The sequence below is a fragment of the Anomalospiza imberbis genome, chromosome 15 (genome assembly GCF_031753505.1).
Source record: "Anomalospiza imberbis isolate Cuckoo-Finch-1a 21T00152 chromosome 15, ASM3175350v1, whole genome shotgun sequence".
Classification (NCBI taxonomy): Eukaryota; Metazoa; Chordata; class Aves; order Passeriformes; family Viduidae; genus Anomalospiza; species Anomalospiza imberbis.
In genome coordinates this window covers 3,584,928-3,602,353 of record NC_089695.1, presented here as the reverse complement: position 1 = coordinate 3,602,353, position 17,426 = coordinate 3,584,928, and the positions used below count along the sequence as shown (strand labels likewise).

The window sequence follows — 17,426 nt, the reverse complement described above, 5'->3', positions numbered from 1 at the left end:
TGAGCCCTGGGGCAGGCCTGTCAGGGATGGAGGAGCTGCTGGTCTGTGTCTTGTTGGCAAACCCATGAGGCAACAAGTGATTAGGGCAGGTTCTACTAAACCCAGGATGGGTGCAGGAACAGGGCAAGCATGGATGAGACCTCCCAAATCACTAAAATGGTCCATCTGGTCCCACCTGCTTTCTGGCTTTGCCTGTTCTCCTACTTCTGGCTGAGGAGGAGCAGTGGCCAGGGTGTTCCATGAGGCCACCTCCTGCCACGAGGATTCCTGTGGACAGGGAAACAGCAGGACAATCTTCCCCTCTCATCCCTGCACTTGCCAGATCACAGCAACATCTTTCCCTGGCAGAGCCCTGCGTGACCCTGAGTTTCTCCATTTCCTCACCCGCCCTTGCCACTGAGGTGCCACTCTCTTGTCTTGGGTGGCTTGGGAGTGGGCAGGGGGTGATGCCAGCGCCCATCTGCCTTCCATCCTGGCAGGCTGGGACTCCAGCAAAGCCAGCCAAGCCCACCCCAGGAGCCAAGGGCGTCCATCAGTGCATCCTGCTTGACCTTTACAGTCATTAATTCCTGTATTTTACCTCACGTGCCAGCCCTGTGCTTTCTGGAGCTCCACCTGCTGTGGGCAGTGATACCTCCAGCAGCAGTAAGGCTGTGACCTGCTCACCTCCAGCAGAGTTCATTTCCCAGCTCTGGGATTGCACCAGGCAGGACACTGATGCCTGTGAAGATCTTGCAGGTCCTGCACCTCTCTCTGGCAGAGCTGGACCCTGGCAGTGAGCAGGAGTGCTTGGCACAGCTCAGCACCCCCCAGCTGTGCCCCATCACCCTCTGGGTGCTCATGTGCTGGTGGCACCACCACCACTGCCATCCTTCCACCTTGCCATCGTGGGCACAGGTGCCCTATTGCCAGGTGACCTGAGCACCAGCCAGCTGGGAGATGCTCCCCCAGCAAGGCTCTGACTCCCTGAGCAAGAGACGCCCTTCTCCTCGCTCCGGGCTTTTTTCAGTGCTTTTAACCTGAGGCAGGTGGGGCAAAACCAGCCTGGGGCAGATCCCACTTGTGTGCTCCCCACTGCCTGCAGTGAGGGACGGGGTGCAGGCCCTGGGCTTGCACTGAGCCCCAGCTCCTGCCTCTCTGCTGGCCTGGGAGGGCTCCCACCAGCAGCACGGTTCGCTGCCTTGCCGCCAGTCCTGACATTTCTCCATCGAGACAGCCTCAGGGGGAGGTATAAATTGGCTTTGCTGCAAGTATGTGTGTGTGATGGGGACTCCCTGCCCCCCAACTCCAGCCCATGGAGTGCCTGAGCTGGCTGGTGGCCCTGTCACCTCTTCTGGAGCAGGGTTTGGCTGTGGTACCTTCCAGAAAGAGCAGGAGTGTGGCAGGTTGAGGTTGCAGGGCAGCTGAGGAGGCAGAGCCACTCCTGGGAGCTTGGGGCCGATCTGGGGGAAGGGGCTAGGTCAGGGCAAGACATGAGGGGATGGGGAGTGCACAGGGAAAGAGAGAACACTCTTCCTTTAGGCAAGAGAGAAAAGGACAGGAGAGGCAGGAAATGGGGGTGGGAAAAGGACACAGAGATGGGAATCCTTGGAGAAAACACAATCTGTTGGGTGGGGGGAATGGTGGGGGTCTGAGTGCTCCCACATCCTACCAGTCCCCCCACGAGATAGGCCATCAGGGACCCACATTTAAACCCCAAATGGCAAGACGGGTGGCGAGTCAGAGCTGAGCCTCCAGAGTGAGCCGTGCCAAGGGCTGCAGGATGCCCACAGGCATCCCAGTGACAGTGCTGGCCTGCTCCCACCCTGGGGACACTCTGCACCCCGGGGCACCTCCCCAGCACGGTGCAGAGCTGCCACCTCTGCCCCCACAGCTCCATTTTCTTCCATCTCCAGACAAAGTGACCGCTTATCCACTTGGGTTTCAAGCTGTGTGCTCAGCCCCGCGCTCACCCCTCGGCTGGACACGGGCAGGAAGAGGAATGCGACCAGGCAGGTTTGTGCAAACACAGGCACTGCGTGGTCCCCCTCGGTCTTTAGTCTGGTAAGCAAAATCAGCATCTAATCCAGATCAAACAGGACTTTAGCTCCTGTCAAAGGACTGATCCCCCATTCTGCCCAGGCTGTGGTATTTAAAGGGACACGGCCAGGTTAAGTATAGCTGGAAACAAAGGGTTTGTGAAAATCATCGTAATAAAAATAACAACACAACAAAAGCTGGGAAAGATTAGTGGGAAGAGAGACTATAATGAAATATAACTGCCAAAGAAAACTGTGGTTAATGGAGACATCTCCCTAGAGCATTTGAAACCCCAGGTAGTGGAGGAGGAAAGAGATAAGTGAAACCACTCAGAAACCAGCAGCAAAACAAGCCAGGCTGTTCCTGGATCAGAGCAAAATCTCTCCTCTCCTCTCCTCTCCTCTCCTCTCCTCTCCTCTCCTCTCCTCTCCTCTCCTCTCCTCTCCTCTCCTCTCCTCTCCTCTCCTCTCCTCTCCTCTCCTCTCCTCTCCTCTCCTCTCCTCTCCTCTCCTCTCCTCTCCTCTCCTCTCCTCTCCTCTCCTCTCCTCTCCTCTCCTCTCCTCTCCTCTCCTCTCCTCTCCTCTCCTCTCCTCTCCTCTCCTCTCCTCTCCTCTCCTCTCCTCTCCTCTCCTCTCCTCTCCTCTCCTCTCCTCTCCTCTCCTCTCCTCCTCACCCCCATGCAGGAGCTGGATGCAATAATGGGTAATTCCTTTATTTGACACCCAGGCTGTGATGGGAGCACTCCCAGGCTGCTCTGGGTGTTGGGGAGTGGTGCCAGGGGGCACCCCAGACTGGCACAGACCTGTGCCTCAGCCCCAGATAGGATTTAGCCACCCGACTTCTCCTGACCTTAATAACTGGCGCTGACTTCACCGGGAGTCTGGTGGCTAAATCCTGTGTGAGTCTGGAAGTGTAGGAGTCAGTGTCACAAGTAATTTATTCCATGCATCTCTCAGCCTCCTAAACTTGGGGAAGCCAGTTCTTAACACACACCCTGGTGCTGCCACAGCCCTGGTTGAGCAGATCTGCAGCAGCCTTTCTTTCTACTCTTCCCTCCTTCCCTCACAGCTGCTGGCTTGGCCAGGCTGGAGAGCAAAGCCCTGCTCAGGCCCTTCTCCTAGCCCAGGAGCAGGCAAAGCCTCTGCTGCCCACAGAACCTTGGAGCATCCTTCAAGCCATGGACAAGTCCCAGCCATCTCCAAAGTGGGGCAAGATGCCCCCAAAGCCATGACTGCAATAGGTACAGTCCCTACAAGCAAGGCATGGCTCACACGTGGGTGCTGCACCCTGGGGAACTCAGTCTTGCTCCATGGATGTTGTCAGTCCAACGTGGCCCTTCTGCCTCATCCCAAACCTCTGCTCTGGTGTGTTGAGGGTGGAAAACCAGAGGCAGCTCTTCAGCTGGGCTCTGTGGGGCTGGAGCTGGCTGAGTGTGGAGGAGTTATGCCCATGGAAAGGGAGGGCCAGGCGGTCCTGCTCCACTGGATATAGTGTGCAGAAGCCTTTCCTGAGGTTTCTGGCCCTTTTCAGAGCCAAAGAGCTGGTGGAGCCCACTGACCACAGCCCTCAGGCAGGAGTGTCCAGCCCTGGCACCCCCTCAACCCGCTCACTGCCTGGGGGTTCAGCGCCCTGTGCTCAGAGCTGGTGGATTTCTCACGTTCACATCGCTTGCTCTGCTCTCCATCATGACCAAACCCAGGTGCCTGGACCTTTCCCAGCCATGACCACATGTGGGTTACTCCCTCTCCTTCAGCATCTGCTCAGACACTGCCACAACCTCTGCTGTGCCCTGGGGACGCTGAGGACAGCGGGCTGTGGCACAGGCAGGCAGGAGAGCTCCATGGGCAAGCAAAGGGATGCGGGCAGGCTGGGACAGGAGGGCTGGGGCTGGAGGAAAGGTTTCTCAGCTAGGCTGGCCTCGTCCCTGCTGCCTGCAGCTCAGGATGGATCTCTCAGGCTGGGGAGTTCAAGCTGGGTGACAGCCACTGCCACAGCCTGAACATCACATTCATATTCTAGTCACAGTTTTTGGGCATCTTTGCTTTTCTTGGCAGTGTCAGAGCTCCAGGACAGCAGGGAAAGGAGGGAGATGGACCTCACTTGCCATGTCTCTGCTGCTGCAGCTGTCTCAGAGGAGTGTGCTGGTTGTCCTGAGTCATGTCTGTGCCAAGCAGAGCTGAGCTGACACCCAGCACAACCTGGGCTGCTGCTTTTGCTGCCTGGGAGCCTTTTTGTTCCTCCCCACAATCAGGTCACGGCCTCTCCCACCTGGGTGAGGCAATGCTGAGGGCACAGGCAGGGGTGGACGTGCCTTTGCTGCCCAGCACAGATGGTTGTCAGCCCAGCAGCAGCTGCAGGAAGCTGGGGACCTGCCCTGGGGCTTTCCCTCTGCAGCCCCCTGAAAGGCAGGCACAGGGCTGGCACAGTGCCCCGTGCCCAGGTGTTCCTGGGCAGGCGTCACCCAAGGCATGTGGGACAGTTTGGGAATATGGCTCAGTTTGGGAACATGGTGGGGCATGAGCACTCTTGAGTTTGTCAGCTTTGTCCTGTTCCTTCTTCAGGGTCCTGTGGATTTCTTTGGCCCCAGTGACATTGCTTGCTTTCACTGGGTGTCCCCTGCCTGGTGTGAGGTCCTGGAGGAAGCCATTCTGTCTGCAGCAACCATGGCATCATCACCTCTCTTTGCCCCCAGGTGGGATCCAGGAAGCTGTACCTGCATGGGTGAGGTGTGAGGCAGGTGAGTTCACACCAGAGTTTGAACTGTCCTGCAGGTGCAGCTTTCAAACATGGCAGAGAGAGATTAGGGGAAAAATGAAAAAAAAAAAAAAAAAAAAAGCCAGAAAGAAGAGAAAATGCAAGCATTCCACCTCCATCTTGCAAAGTCCTTGAGTCACTTCACCAGGGCTGGGAGCATCTCATCCCTATGGATCCTGGCTGTGTCCTTTCCCTGGGCATCAGCTGCTGGGCACAGTGATGCTTCACCCTGTCCATCCTCGTGGCTGCCCTCTGCTCCCTAGAATATCTTGGTTTTGCAGAGGCTGAGCAAATTCTGTGGCATTTCCAGGCTGCAAACTACTCTGCAAACAACCATTCCCAGAGGCTGGTAATTCCCCCAAATGCATGTGCAGCTCCTTGGGAAATGGAGCAAGGCCCAGCACAGCCATCTCATTCCTGATTCCAGGCAAGGCTGTGGGAAAGCTTCATGGTCCTGCTTGGTGGGCAAAGCTCTCTTCTCAGAAATGAGTTTTTGCTTAAATTTTGGAGAGAAAAACGTAGTCTGACTCAGCCACAAAGCATGGAAAATTTCAAGCAGGCACTTGATGTGTGGCAAAAAGTATCCTTGGGCTGGGAGCATGAGTGGGGTTGTATTGTTTGGGCTGTTAAATCAAAAACCCAAGGGAAAGAAATAACTTTGGGTCAACCCAAAATGAACTGTTCTAGATGTTCTTTCTGAAACAAAAAAGTGTTGGTTTGAACAGCAGGAGGCTCTTGGTTTTATCCACTACTGATATGAATGACTTTACTTGATGGCAAGGAAAGTCACAAAGTTCCTCTAATACCAGAGGAATCAAAAATAAACACTGCTCTTCCCAAGGTAACAGATGCTCCTTGTCCTTTCACATGGAGCCCAAATTCCCAAATCATAGAATCATAGAATCATGGAATACCCTGACCTGGAGGGAGTCCATAAGAGTCACTGTGTCCAACTCCTGGCCCTGCACAGGATATCCCAACAATCCCATCGTTCGTCTGAGAGCACTAACCAAGCTCATCTTGAGCTCTGTCGGCCTTGTGGCCGTGACCACTTCCTTGAGAAACCTGTTCAGTGCCTGACCACCCTTTGGGACAAGAACCTTTTCCAAATATCCAACCTAGGTCTCCCCTGACACAGTTCTAGCCATTCCCCCAGGTCCTACTGCTGGTCACCAGAGAGAAATAATTAGAGCCCCTCTGAAATCAGAGATTTTGGTGGTGAGCTAGCAGTGTTAACGATTCCAGCTTGGGAAGTTGTGGATGGATCCATGTGGGGATCTGCCCTTCCTACATCAACAACCAGAGGATGCAGAGTGCTGAGCAGCCTTTACTGTGCGTGCTGCTACCGTCCTGCTGGGCTGTGCAGGGGGAGATGGCTGGCATGGCCACAGCCCTCTGACCGGGACGGGGGCTGGTAGTTCTCTCTCCTGGCTGTGCCCACAGATCCAGCTCTGGAGCTGGGAAGTGGAGGATGGCATGGATGGGATGTGCAGCACTGGCTGTGGCTCTGGCTGAGGTGGGGAAGGATGCAAGACCCTCACTTGGAGGACGTCAGGGTATTCAGTTCACGATTTTCCTGCTTGTGCTACCTGGAATGTGTCTCTTCACCACGACAAAGGCTGCAGCAGAGACACCTCATGCCTCTACATGCCCTGTGCTTCTGCTCCTTGCTGAAGCAACCTGCAAGAAGGCAAGGAACTGGAGCAAGTCAACCCTTCAGGAGGCCACAAACACCCCCACTCCTCCTGGAGCAGGCTTTCCAGCCCAAATTCTGTGCCTGTTTTGAGAGGCTGTGGTTCTGGGCTCCCACAGAGCCCTCACCCAGGCAGCATCTGGCTCACTGGGGAGAAAATTCTGCCCTCCACCTCCCTGTCCTCCTGGCTCAGCCTCACAGCTTGCCAGTGGGGTTTGGCAAGGGAGACACATTAGTCCTTTTCGATGCCTCCTCTCACCTTTCCTCCAGCAGGACTGAAGCACCAGAGCCTGTCGGGGTGTCCTCCAGCTTGGGACAGCCTCTCACCCCATCCCCTGCCCGGGGGAGCTGTGTAGCTGCCCTGCTTTGTGCTCTGCTTCCTCAGCACCGGTTATGCAAGAGGCTTTGGAAGCAAGACAAAATTACAGCGGGAAGAAATCATCGCATGGCTCTGGTGGGAAAAGATATTATCCTGCGTTGCCAGCGAGACTGGCCGTCGGCAGGTAGGGCCCGGAGGAGCGCTGCGTGGCAGGATGATCGCTGATAAGATGCCGGGTCCTGCTCCGATGGCCTCGGGAGAGGGAAGCGCTGTGCTGTGAAGCTATGGAAACGGCCAGGCTGGGTGCGGAGCGGTAATTGGGCCACTCGCATCACCGCAGGTACGGCGGCTCTTTGTGTGCGCCGCGCCGGAAAGAGCGCGGCTGCGGGAACGGCCATGGAAAAAAGTTGCTCCATTGGAAGAGCCGGCTCTGCCGGCAGCTGCCCCCGGCCGTCCCCCCCTCCCCGGCCCCCCGCTCTGCCTTTGAGTCACCTCGGCGGCGTGACGGCTGCATCCGCCCCGCGCGAAGGTCACGCTTAAAAGCATTGGACATGGCTGGGCGCGGAGGTGGGAGAGGCGCTGCGCAAGTCGCATCGCGTTTGAAGGAGTTGCGGCCAGGGCAAACCTCCCCAACGTGCCCTTCGAGGAAGGGGGCTCCCACCGCCTTTCATTATTTGCCAAGAAACGTAAGCCCAGAGGTCCGTGAAATTGTCAGGATGTGTGAAATCAGGCACCGCCGGGCAGCTCTCCTGCACGACCATTTTAAATATTTAACACGTTGATTATACAACATTTGTACTGAAACGCTGGTGTGGGCCCAGACCCGCGGTTTGGGGAGGGGCTGGGGGGGGGTGGGATTGGGATTTGGCCACCCTGCCCTGGGCTCCTGGCAGCCGCCGCAGCGCCGGCGGGAGGGGGCGGCGGGGGGGCAGCGGGGAGGCTGTGCGGGAGGCACTCAGGCGGCGAGGCGCTCCTGCTCGGGAGCCTCCGAGTGACAAACGCGCTCAGGAGCAGGAATTCATTCCTGTAAATATGTTTGCATTATTTATTTTAAGCATTTTTATAAATCATAATAGGAGAGACATCTGCTGTTAAAACTGCAAACTGCATTCATGCCTAGGGCAAGGCGGGAAGAGGCTTTTCCCCGAGAAAGCTTGGGAAAGTTTGGGGAGCACCGCAGATTTTGGGGGGTGGCGACCGGGGAAAAATGTGCGGGGGCATTTTCTTGGTGGGAGTTAAATATACCCGTTCCTTCCCAGGGGCTTTATTTAAGTCCTTCCTGCCTCCTCCTCCTCCCCTCTGGCTTTTGACACTTTTTTTATATGGGCTTTATCATGAGGATGGCATCTCCCTGTCGCCTTCCTGATGGCCAGAGAAGCTGGGTGTAAAGCACCCCACTCCTCTGCAGAGATGGGCGGGCACATGAGGGTGTCGGTGGGTCTTGTGTCCCTTGAGTGCAGCGGAGAGGTCCGGACGGGAATCCAGCACCTCTCAGTGATGGCACAGCACGAAAAAAAAAGAAAAAAAAAGAAAAAAAATAATATCCCTCTCCTCAACCAGGTGGCATCTGCAGGTCCCTGGAGCCGAGAGCTTCTGGAGACGGCGGTGGCTGGTTCTGGGTGAGGGGAGGAAGCTCCGGGTGACTCTGACTCACCGCTCCGCAAGATTAATTGCCGGGCGTTGCAGGAGGTTTATCACTGCCACCCGCGCTCGCCTCGTCGCGCCGCGGCTGCGGCTCCTTCTGCCCGGGAACCGGGGCGAGGAGGGGCTGCTGGCACCGGGCTGTGCCGCTGGAGCCGCCGTGTCCCTGCGAGGGGGAGGCGATGCTGGATATCTCCCCTCCGCCCCGGGAGCAGCCCCAAGCTCAGCTCAGGCGCCCCAGGGTGCAGGGGGTGCCGTGCCTGTTTCCCGAACGGGTCACGCTGGCCCGTGCCTCAGTTGCCTGCCCCTCAGGGCAGCTGTGTTTGAGCTGGGCTCTCGCTGCCACGCTTGGCTCCTGTTTTGGAGCTGTTCTACCTTGCGGAGAGGCCCCACCATGAGAAACTGGTGGCAAATCCACTCCCTCTCCAGGGCCCATCCAGACTTCCCCTCCATCCTGATGTCCTCAGCCATCCTGTCCCGCAGCACTGACAAGCTCAGCAACTGTGATGAACAAAATCTTTTGCATAATCAATAATTAATGTCTGGGGTTTCCAGGCAGCTAATTAATCTCCTGGTGAATCGTGAAAAAAAATGTTTAGGGGAAATGTAGGTGTTTTCAAGCCAGGTGAGCAGAGGTTCACGCTCAGCCCAGGCTCTTCTGTTAACCCACATCCATCCCTGGAGAGCTCCTAGCTCCAAGTGACGCTGGTCATTGCCAGAGTGTGGACAATATTGATCATAAATATTTGCCTAATGAGATCATATCTGCTTTCCAGCATATGCAGTGAGTGACCTCAAAAGGCCTGGTGTCCTTTGGGTGAGCTCCCAACGAGCTTAATTGTCTATCTGAGTCTTGCAGCTCTGGAGGTGACCTGCACTGGGCTGTGTGGAGGGGTCAGGTCAGTCGCAGCAATGCTGGGAGTACTGGAGGCAGGGAACAGACCTTGCTGGGCCATGTCAGAGCCTCCCACCCAGTGCTCCCACCCAAAAGCTGGGAAATACAGCACATAAACAATTCAGGTTCCAGTTCAGGTTCTTTGCCTTAGGCAAAGATTTGAGAGGATTACTCTGGTCACTGGTTGCAGATTCAGGAAATATCAGAGTCTTCATACACCCCATTCCCCAGTAAATTCTGACTTGGGAAGTCTCTGCTAGGTTCTCTAGCAGCTTCAGCAGCAGTTGTACTCAGGCATGGCAGCCCTGGGCAAAGGCTTTGACCCAATTTCAGGCAACCTGAAGGGTTGAAAAGTCCTCAAAGCAGCGATTTCTCTCTGTGACTTTCAGGGAGGTGTGTGGTCCTCCCCTGCTGGAGACCTGTGAGCTCTGGTAGATCAGTCCCAAGGCAGATCTGCAGCCACAGCTCCTCGCTGGTGAACAGGGACAGAGCTTTGCAGCCTCCCATCAGGACCCTGACAAATGTGCCTGGGCACTGGTCAGGTCCAGGCTTGCAGCAGTCCATTTCTGTGTGAGCAGGCCATGAATTCGTTCTCCCCAGCTCTGGCTCTTCAGCTCGTCCCAGAATAGCCAAGTCAGTGACTCGTGGCTCATTTTGAACGATTGCCAAGCAGCTGCAGCTGTCCTTGACTTTATCTCTGCTCCAGTGTGGCTTTGCCCAGCTCCACAAGTTCACACTAGGAGACTCCACTCCCCCTTCCCAGAATAGAAGACATCCAGGGCCCAGTGTCAGCAAGTTTAGCAGCTGCGGGAAGTGTTATCCTTTGAGCAATCAGTAATTAGCCTGGTTGAAAGGCCAGAGTCCTTGTGGCTAATGAGTAGCTCGAGATGAGACCTACAATCTCCTGACCCTCTTTAAGTCTCCTGGTGGCTTCCAAGGGCTTCCTGGATTGCTCTCACCTTTATGCCAGCTCCCAGTGGCCTTCTGTCACGGGAGCTGGTCTTCTCCAGCAGACACAAAGCTCATGGTCACTTTTGCCTGGTCACCTCTGGCTATGTTCCTCCCCACTCCACCTGCCCTCCACACTGCTCTTAACCACCTGTTTCCATCACACCTTCTATGTCCCTGCTCCCTTCCAGCCTCCAGCCTCCTGTCCACAGCTGCCACGTCTGGAACTGCTCTCTCTGTGACCAGGGCTGGCCTTGGTCACTGCTGGTTGAGGAGACATTGCAGGGACACTGTTGGAGGCAGAGGGAAGATGGTTGATGATGGTTGATGGTGGTGATACCCAGATGTGCTCCTGATGGATGGAGCTACCTCCTGTGCCTCCAGCCCTCTTCATCTTGCCATCAACCTGGAAAAAGATATAGCTCACCATGGGAGCACTGATTTTTGGGTTTGGCTTGTGCTGAGGGTCTGTGAGATCAGCACAGGGCAGAAGTTTCAGCCAGGGGAAGAGGCTGATCAGGCAGCAATTGCTTCTCTGTGCAGATACTTCGTGCATTCAGGCACGGGTTCCTCAGGAGCAGCATGGAAAATGAAGGCACTGTGGGATTAATGGATTTACCTGAGACCTCTGGAGCCTCCTTTTCCCTTGTTTTACCTTTTAAGTATCTCTGCTTCCCTGCCTTGCAGGCAGCAGCTTCTTTTTCTTCAGAGGTGTTCCAGGCTGGGAATATTCACAGCCCTGTGTTATCTGGTGTCAGCAAAGAGATGGGAACATCTTGGACTGAAGTCAGTTGATTTATTGTTCCTGATTCTTAGAGCAGCCCAGAGTATGATGGGATGGGATCTCCTCATTTGCTGTCACTTTTAGTGGGATTGGAGTGAAGTGGGTCACAAGAGTTTGAGGTAGTTATCTTTATTTTTTGTATTTTTTATTTTTATTTTTTCTTTTCTTTCTTTGGTTTTTTTTTTTCCTTTTCTTTCTGAAGGTAGTTCTTTCCCCTTTCCAGGATGATGAGAACAGCAGTGGGAGATTTATCCTTGAGCCGGGAAGGATTTAGAGGGATCTAAAGCAGCCATGCAGTACCTGTGAGGAGGTGTTCGAGAAGACAGCCAGACTCTTCAGAGCAGTCTGTGGTGAGAGGAAGAGAGACAACAGGTATGAGGTGAGTTAAGAGAAGCTCAGACTGGTGCTAAAGACACACTTTTTCCATGAAGGCAGCCAGTCATCAGCAGCTTGCCCAGGAAAGCTGTATTGTCTCCATCCTCTGGGGTTTTCAAGCCCCACTGGAAAATGAGATCTTGCAGCTGACCTTGCTCGGAGCAGAAAGTTGAACTGGAGACATCCTGAGGTCGCCTCTGACCTGGGAAATTCTGCCACTTTATGTTGAGGTCAACATTCCAGGACTGCTCCACCTGCTTGCACAATTAACTCCAAAGCAGTTTTTGGGTTCCTGGAGGCTGGAGGAAGGTGGCTGAACCATGTCTAAGGCCATGGATCACCATGCACTGCCTTCACAGAATCATACAATAAAATCCTGGAATGGTTGGGGTTGGAAGGGACCTTAAAGCTCTGCTCATTCCAACCCCCTGCCGTGGGCAGGGACACCTTCCACTAGACCAGGTTGCTCAGAGCTCCTCCTGTTCTGCACCAGGACATGGGGTTTGACAGAGCCCACACCCCATCCATGGCATCTCCTGGGCATGGGTCCCTTCCCAGGATCATCCCAGGTATCAGAGTGAAGCAGGAGGAGAATCACGAGGTCTGGCAGCTGCCCAGCTGTACCTGAGCCAAAGTGAGCCAGCAGGATGCCCAGAGATGCACTCCTGCCATCCCCTGCTGTGCTGCAGGCCAGTCTGGAGCACCCCGGGACCAGAGGGAGTTGAGTCAGTGCCCCTGAGCTCAGACTCGTAAAAATCCTGTGGACCACAGTGGCTGATGTGCAGCACAGCCACAGTTCCTCCCTCCGTGTTTTCTGTGACCTCTTTGCAAGGCAGCTTTTGGCTCTGAGGTTCATATCCTCTCCAGATCTGCTGGCTATGGCAAAATGAAATTGTCTCTGCACAAGCTCCCCAGCTCCACAACACTTCCCTGCAGAGGAGACGGGGAGGGCTGAAATTGTGGAGTGTTGGTTGTTCCTGTCAGCAAGGCAAACCTCACCTGGGGGATGCTCGAATCCTTCATCTTGTGCAGCTCCCCCCTCCCAGCTCAGCTCCCCTTGGGGATGCGCTCTGCTTTGAGTGGGGAGTGCCAGTTCTTTAGCAACTCGACGTCCAGAAAAACCTGCAGTCACAGAACTAAATATAGCCCAAGAGAGGCCATGAATATGGTGACGCAGTCTGGAAGTGGTTCCTGGCTGTTCTCCAGCAGCTGGGAGCAAGGCATGTGGCTTTGGCTTTTTAGGGGCAGTGGTGTGCAGGGGAGGTGGGGGCCAGGGCGTGGCAGCACGGTGGGCTCAGGGGTGACTCCATCCTCCTGTGGCCTCGAGCACAGGCTGGTGGGGTGAGGCAGCAGAAATGGTGCCACTCGTGGTGTTTGGGGCTGGGAAGGAGTTTCAGTGGTACAGAGACCTGGTCCAGGATTCACTCAGCTGGAGCTCCCTGGAAGATGGGACTTGGAGAAGTCCTGATGTGGAGACTTGTGACATTTCCCACTGTGGTTCAGGACCTCCTTCAGCCCTTAAACAACAGTGCTGGCAGTCCTGTGAGGATCACAGGCAAGGCTGTGGTCTCACCCCCTGGTTTCCTCCAGCCTGAGCACTGCAGGGTCTCCTGGGCTGCAAGCCCTCATCAGAAGGGATGCACAAACCATCACCAGCCCTTGTGGCTCCATCATGGCCAAACCAGAGGAGCAGAATGCATCAAGGAGCCAGGTAACCTCAGCCCCCACCCTACACATTGCAGGGAAGGCAGCTGGCAAAGTGCAGGAGACCTCAGGCTGGACACCACGCTCAGCCGGGGTCTCCCTCCTACACAGGGAGGTAAAGCTGGCTCTGGCTGGGAGCTGGGATGGAGTCACTGGGGACTGACACCTCACTGGCTGCCAAACTTGTGCTGAAACATGGTGGGGGTCAGGCTTGGCCACCTCTGCCTCACTGGCAGCTGATGGGAGCATCCCCAGGCCACACCATGGCACTGTGTGTCCTTCCTCTTATCCCTGTGGCAATCAGAGCTCTCCAAAGAGGAAACAAGGTGCAGGAAGGGACATCTCCAATCCGGCAGCCAACCTGGCCCTCAGAACCTCCCTGCTGCAGGGACTAGGCTCCATGTGGGATGGGATCTCTGTGCCTGTAGCTCTGGAATGGCTCTTCCTCCTCGCTCAGCCAGGTGTCACTGCCCCCTGAGCCCAGGAAGCTCTCAGGGCTGGTCATGGCATGGGACAGGGTGGTCTGCTGGCCAGTGGGAACTCCAGGGCTCTAGCCAGGACATGCTGTGGCCCTGCTTATGACCCAGAGCCACACTCAGTGCCTGGCTGCTGAGTGGGAACCTCAGGAGCCACTTCCAGGATGAACTGTAGGTCAAACTGGCAGGATTCTGCCCACCCAGCCTTTTGGGGTGTGCCCGAGGGTGCTCACCCTGGTCAGACCCTCAGTGTGCACTCCAAAGAGGGAAATCTGTCCTTGAGCCTTGCTGCAATGTGTCCTGATGGAGGGGATCCTGCAGAGAGCCAGGTCCTGTGCCAAGGGAAAGGCAGGAGACTGGCAGAGCCAGCCCTCACACCCAGACCGTGCTGGGAGCTGCAGGCATCACCCCACCGTGTCTGGGGGTGCAGCCTTGTCTGCAGTTACTGTCCTTGGACAATCTTTGCCGTGGTAATAGATTGATTTTAACCCTGGAACCTAATGATGATGGGAACCAGAATCAGCTTCTGGTCTGCCCCACTATTTCTCTGAATGATTCTCATGTCCAGAAATCCTAGGCAAGGCTGGGGAGGACAGCAGGAAATATGTGCTGGTGTCCTGGGTGGTTCATTGTGTGGACAGCCCTGGAAAGCAAGGCATGAGGCTGGGTTTAATGCACCCCACCGAGCTTGCTGCATCCCATTCCCTGACTGCAGGAACAAGCATGGTCCTCCTCACTGATGTTGGGATGTTTATGGTCAACATTCTGGGAAAAAGCACGGGAGAGCTGGGTGCCCTGCACCTGGCTGTGGTGACAGAACTGCTCACCCTGTCCCTAACCCTGTCCCAGGTGCCCTCCCTGCTATGCTGGATTGCGGTTTACTCCTTCCCGGCCCGTGCTGAGATGCAGAACCAGCCTCCTGTACATCCAAATATTAATCTGTAGGTTTCAGAGAGCTGAAGGAGCAGAGAGAGCCCAGCGGGAGCGCTCGGAAGCAGACGGCGCTGCTGCGTGGAAATCTATGCCCAACTGCTCCATATCATATCATCCAGCATATGTCTAGAGACAGGCCAGCAAATTCAGACCTGAAAATGTGTATAATTGCCAGGCAGGACTTTGAGATTGAAAGAGCTTCAAAGAAAACACAATCCCTGTGTGTTGAGAGCAGCGTGGTGGTTCTCTGGGAGTTCAGTTTAGTGGGACAGACCCTCCCCTTGCACGTTACTGTAGTCCTGGCACAGCCTGAAGGTCAAACCTGGCTCACTCACTTACACCACTTCAGTGTTTGCTGGTCTGGCTCAAAACCAGAGCTTGCTGGTCTTAGCACAATGCACAAGATCAGAGAATCATGGAATATCCTGAGTTGGGAGGGGCCCATAAGGACTATTGGGTCCATCTCCTGGCCCTGCACAGGACAGCCCATGAATCACACCATGATTCTCCTATATTTCCATCTATTTTTCCATATAGCTCTTTTTGCCTCTTCCTTCTCTCTCTGCAGCTTAGTTTTCCCAGTCATTGCCCAGAAACTGCCCTGGAACAGTGGAAAATGCTGTTGCCAGCAGATTTTACCGTGGTCAATGGCACGTGGCCTGGAGCTCAAAGGGAGTCCTCCAAGTCACAGTGACAGATTCCCTGGTTCTCAGCACAGGTCCTCAGGCAGCAATGCCACCACCCTCTGCTGTCACACACTCTTGTCCCTGTGGTGGGCACCACCTTGAGAGCAGCCAAGCCTGCCAGCAGATTGGGGGTGGCATTTGATGGCCTGAATGGCTTGTGTGGGCTTCAGAAGCGACCTGAATTGTGGTGTGAGCTGCCCAGGGGTGCCAGGCTGGGTGCTGTCCCTCTGGTAACACAGGCACCCTCACAGGTCTCCTGCCAGCTCCCGGCTTGCACCAGCAGCAGAGCGATGCCTGGGCGTGCCCCCGGCTGGGAGTCACATCCCTCTGTGGGAAGGTCAGTCCCAGTGGGAGTGGGAAACCTCATCCCAGCTTCCCTCCACTCCTCCCACCTCCTTTGCTCTGTGGGATCTCCTCTGACATCCCACCCTAAACCCTCCTGGCAGTACCAGCCACATCACTGCAGCATCACCACCCCAGTGCCAGCTCCCATCCCTCACTCCCAGCACAGCGGGCAGCCTTGGGGCTCTCCCTTGCTCTCCTTCTCTTCCAGGAACCAGGTGAAACCCAGGAGTTTTTAGGATCTGTGTTGGCAGAACACAGCGAGCAGATGGTGCCCTAAAATCCCCGCGCCCCGAAGAGCGAGCTAGTGATCATTTGTGAAGCTCTTGAGATCTATTTTTTTCCCAGACCCTGCTGAGCCTGGCGAGGAGTGTAATTGCAGCCTGGACTGGCTGGAGAGAGGGCAATACCCGGATGGGCTCCTCGCTTTCCAGGCTGTAATTGGGCCCTGGCGATACAAAGCACAAAGCTCCTTTCCTTCCTGTTTGCCGGGCTCCCTCCGTGAAACCTTCCCCTGCCTGTGCTGGAAAATATGTAAATACCAGGGCACGGGAGAATTGCTCCCTCGTGCCTGCGTCACGTCTGAAATACCCATTAAAAATATATGTTCCAAAAAGAGCACCTCTGCACCGAGCACAAACTCTCCTGGCAGTGGGGGGCTGTTTGAAGGGAGCGGATCAAAGGGAGGAGGGACGGCGCGGCTGTCCCAGCTAAATTAGCAGCAGGGCTGGGGGTTTGGAGGCTCCACAGGATCAATAGGACGATCTGGAAATGCCTGGCAGTCACGCAGGAGGTTGGGATTCAGCAGCGGGGTCTGCAGTGCCGTGCTGCGGCTCGGCTGGCTGTGCCAAGCCTGGGGAGGGCTGCAGGGAGCCAAGGAAGGGGGATGAGAGGAGGGGGAAAGGGGCTGCCGGGCCACGGGCTCATGCAGCAATAAGCAGGTTTAATGAAGAGCCTTGAGGACATCCATCTCCCCCGGCAGCAGCGAGATGGGGCTCTGGTGGTGTCACCTCCCTGCCCCTGTCTGTGAGGTCCTGTCCCAGATCGGGGTATGGTGTAACCGGTGGGGAGAGCAGGGAGTCCACACACATCCTCCTGGCTCCTCCTCTGCCTCGTGGCCTTGGGGCCTGGGAAGATAATTACACATAAATTTTGTTGCAAAGTCTCCCCTTCAGCGAGGCAGGGGACAATAATTTGCCCAGAGACCCTATGTGATGACGAGCTTTTCTGGGCAACCTGACAGGGCTTGGAGGGTCTGGGAGGTGAGGGCTGGTGATGCCTCTAGTCCTGGTCTCCTCCAGGAACACCCTTGGGGATGTGCCTGGGGCTGGGGGAGCCACAGGGCTCTCAGGCCAGGCACTGGGATCTCTCACAGCTCCAGCCGGTGAGAAAGGGCAACCCACAGAGACATTTTCTTCTTCTTCAAAGGGATTCAGTGTTTGGCTGGAGCGTTCAAAGGAGATTTTAAAAGAGAAGATAAAAAAGAAAGTTAAAAGCTACCCAGTGAGGGGTGGAAGCGGGAACGTGGGGAGAGGACAGAGGCAGCGCCGGCAGCAAAGCAATGGCAGGGCACCGAGAGAAGATGAGGAGAGCCTTCATCCCACAGCTGCCCAGCCAGGGCACTGATTCCCATCCTCCTCCAGCATCTGCATCTGTTGTAGCCATCTGCAAGCTGGGCTTGGCGTTTCCCGAGCCCTGAAGAGCCCTGGAGAGCCCTGGCTCTGCGGGAGGAGCGGGGCTGGAGGCAGCGGTGCTGGGTGACCGAGGGGGGAGCAGGGAGCCGGGCCTGGGGCAGTGGGACCAGCAGCGTGGGAAGGGTGGGATGAAGCAGGGACGCAGAGCAAGACACCGGGAGGG

At 55.8% G+C, this 17,426-nt stretch overlaps 1 long non-coding RNA gene across 1 annotated transcript; it reads left to right on the top strand.

Annotated features, from left to right (window-relative positions):
- The first annotated feature begins 6,290 nt into the window (after nt 1-6,290).
- LOC137482913 (uncharacterized) lies at nt 6,291-15,672 on the top strand. The gene is made up of 3 exons (XR_011004265.1): nt 6,291-6,969; nt 11,277-11,432; nt 14,561-15,672. It is a non-coding gene; the product is annotated as an uncharacterized lncRNA (long non-coding RNA).
- Nucleotides 15,673-17,426: the final 1,754 nt, after the last annotated feature.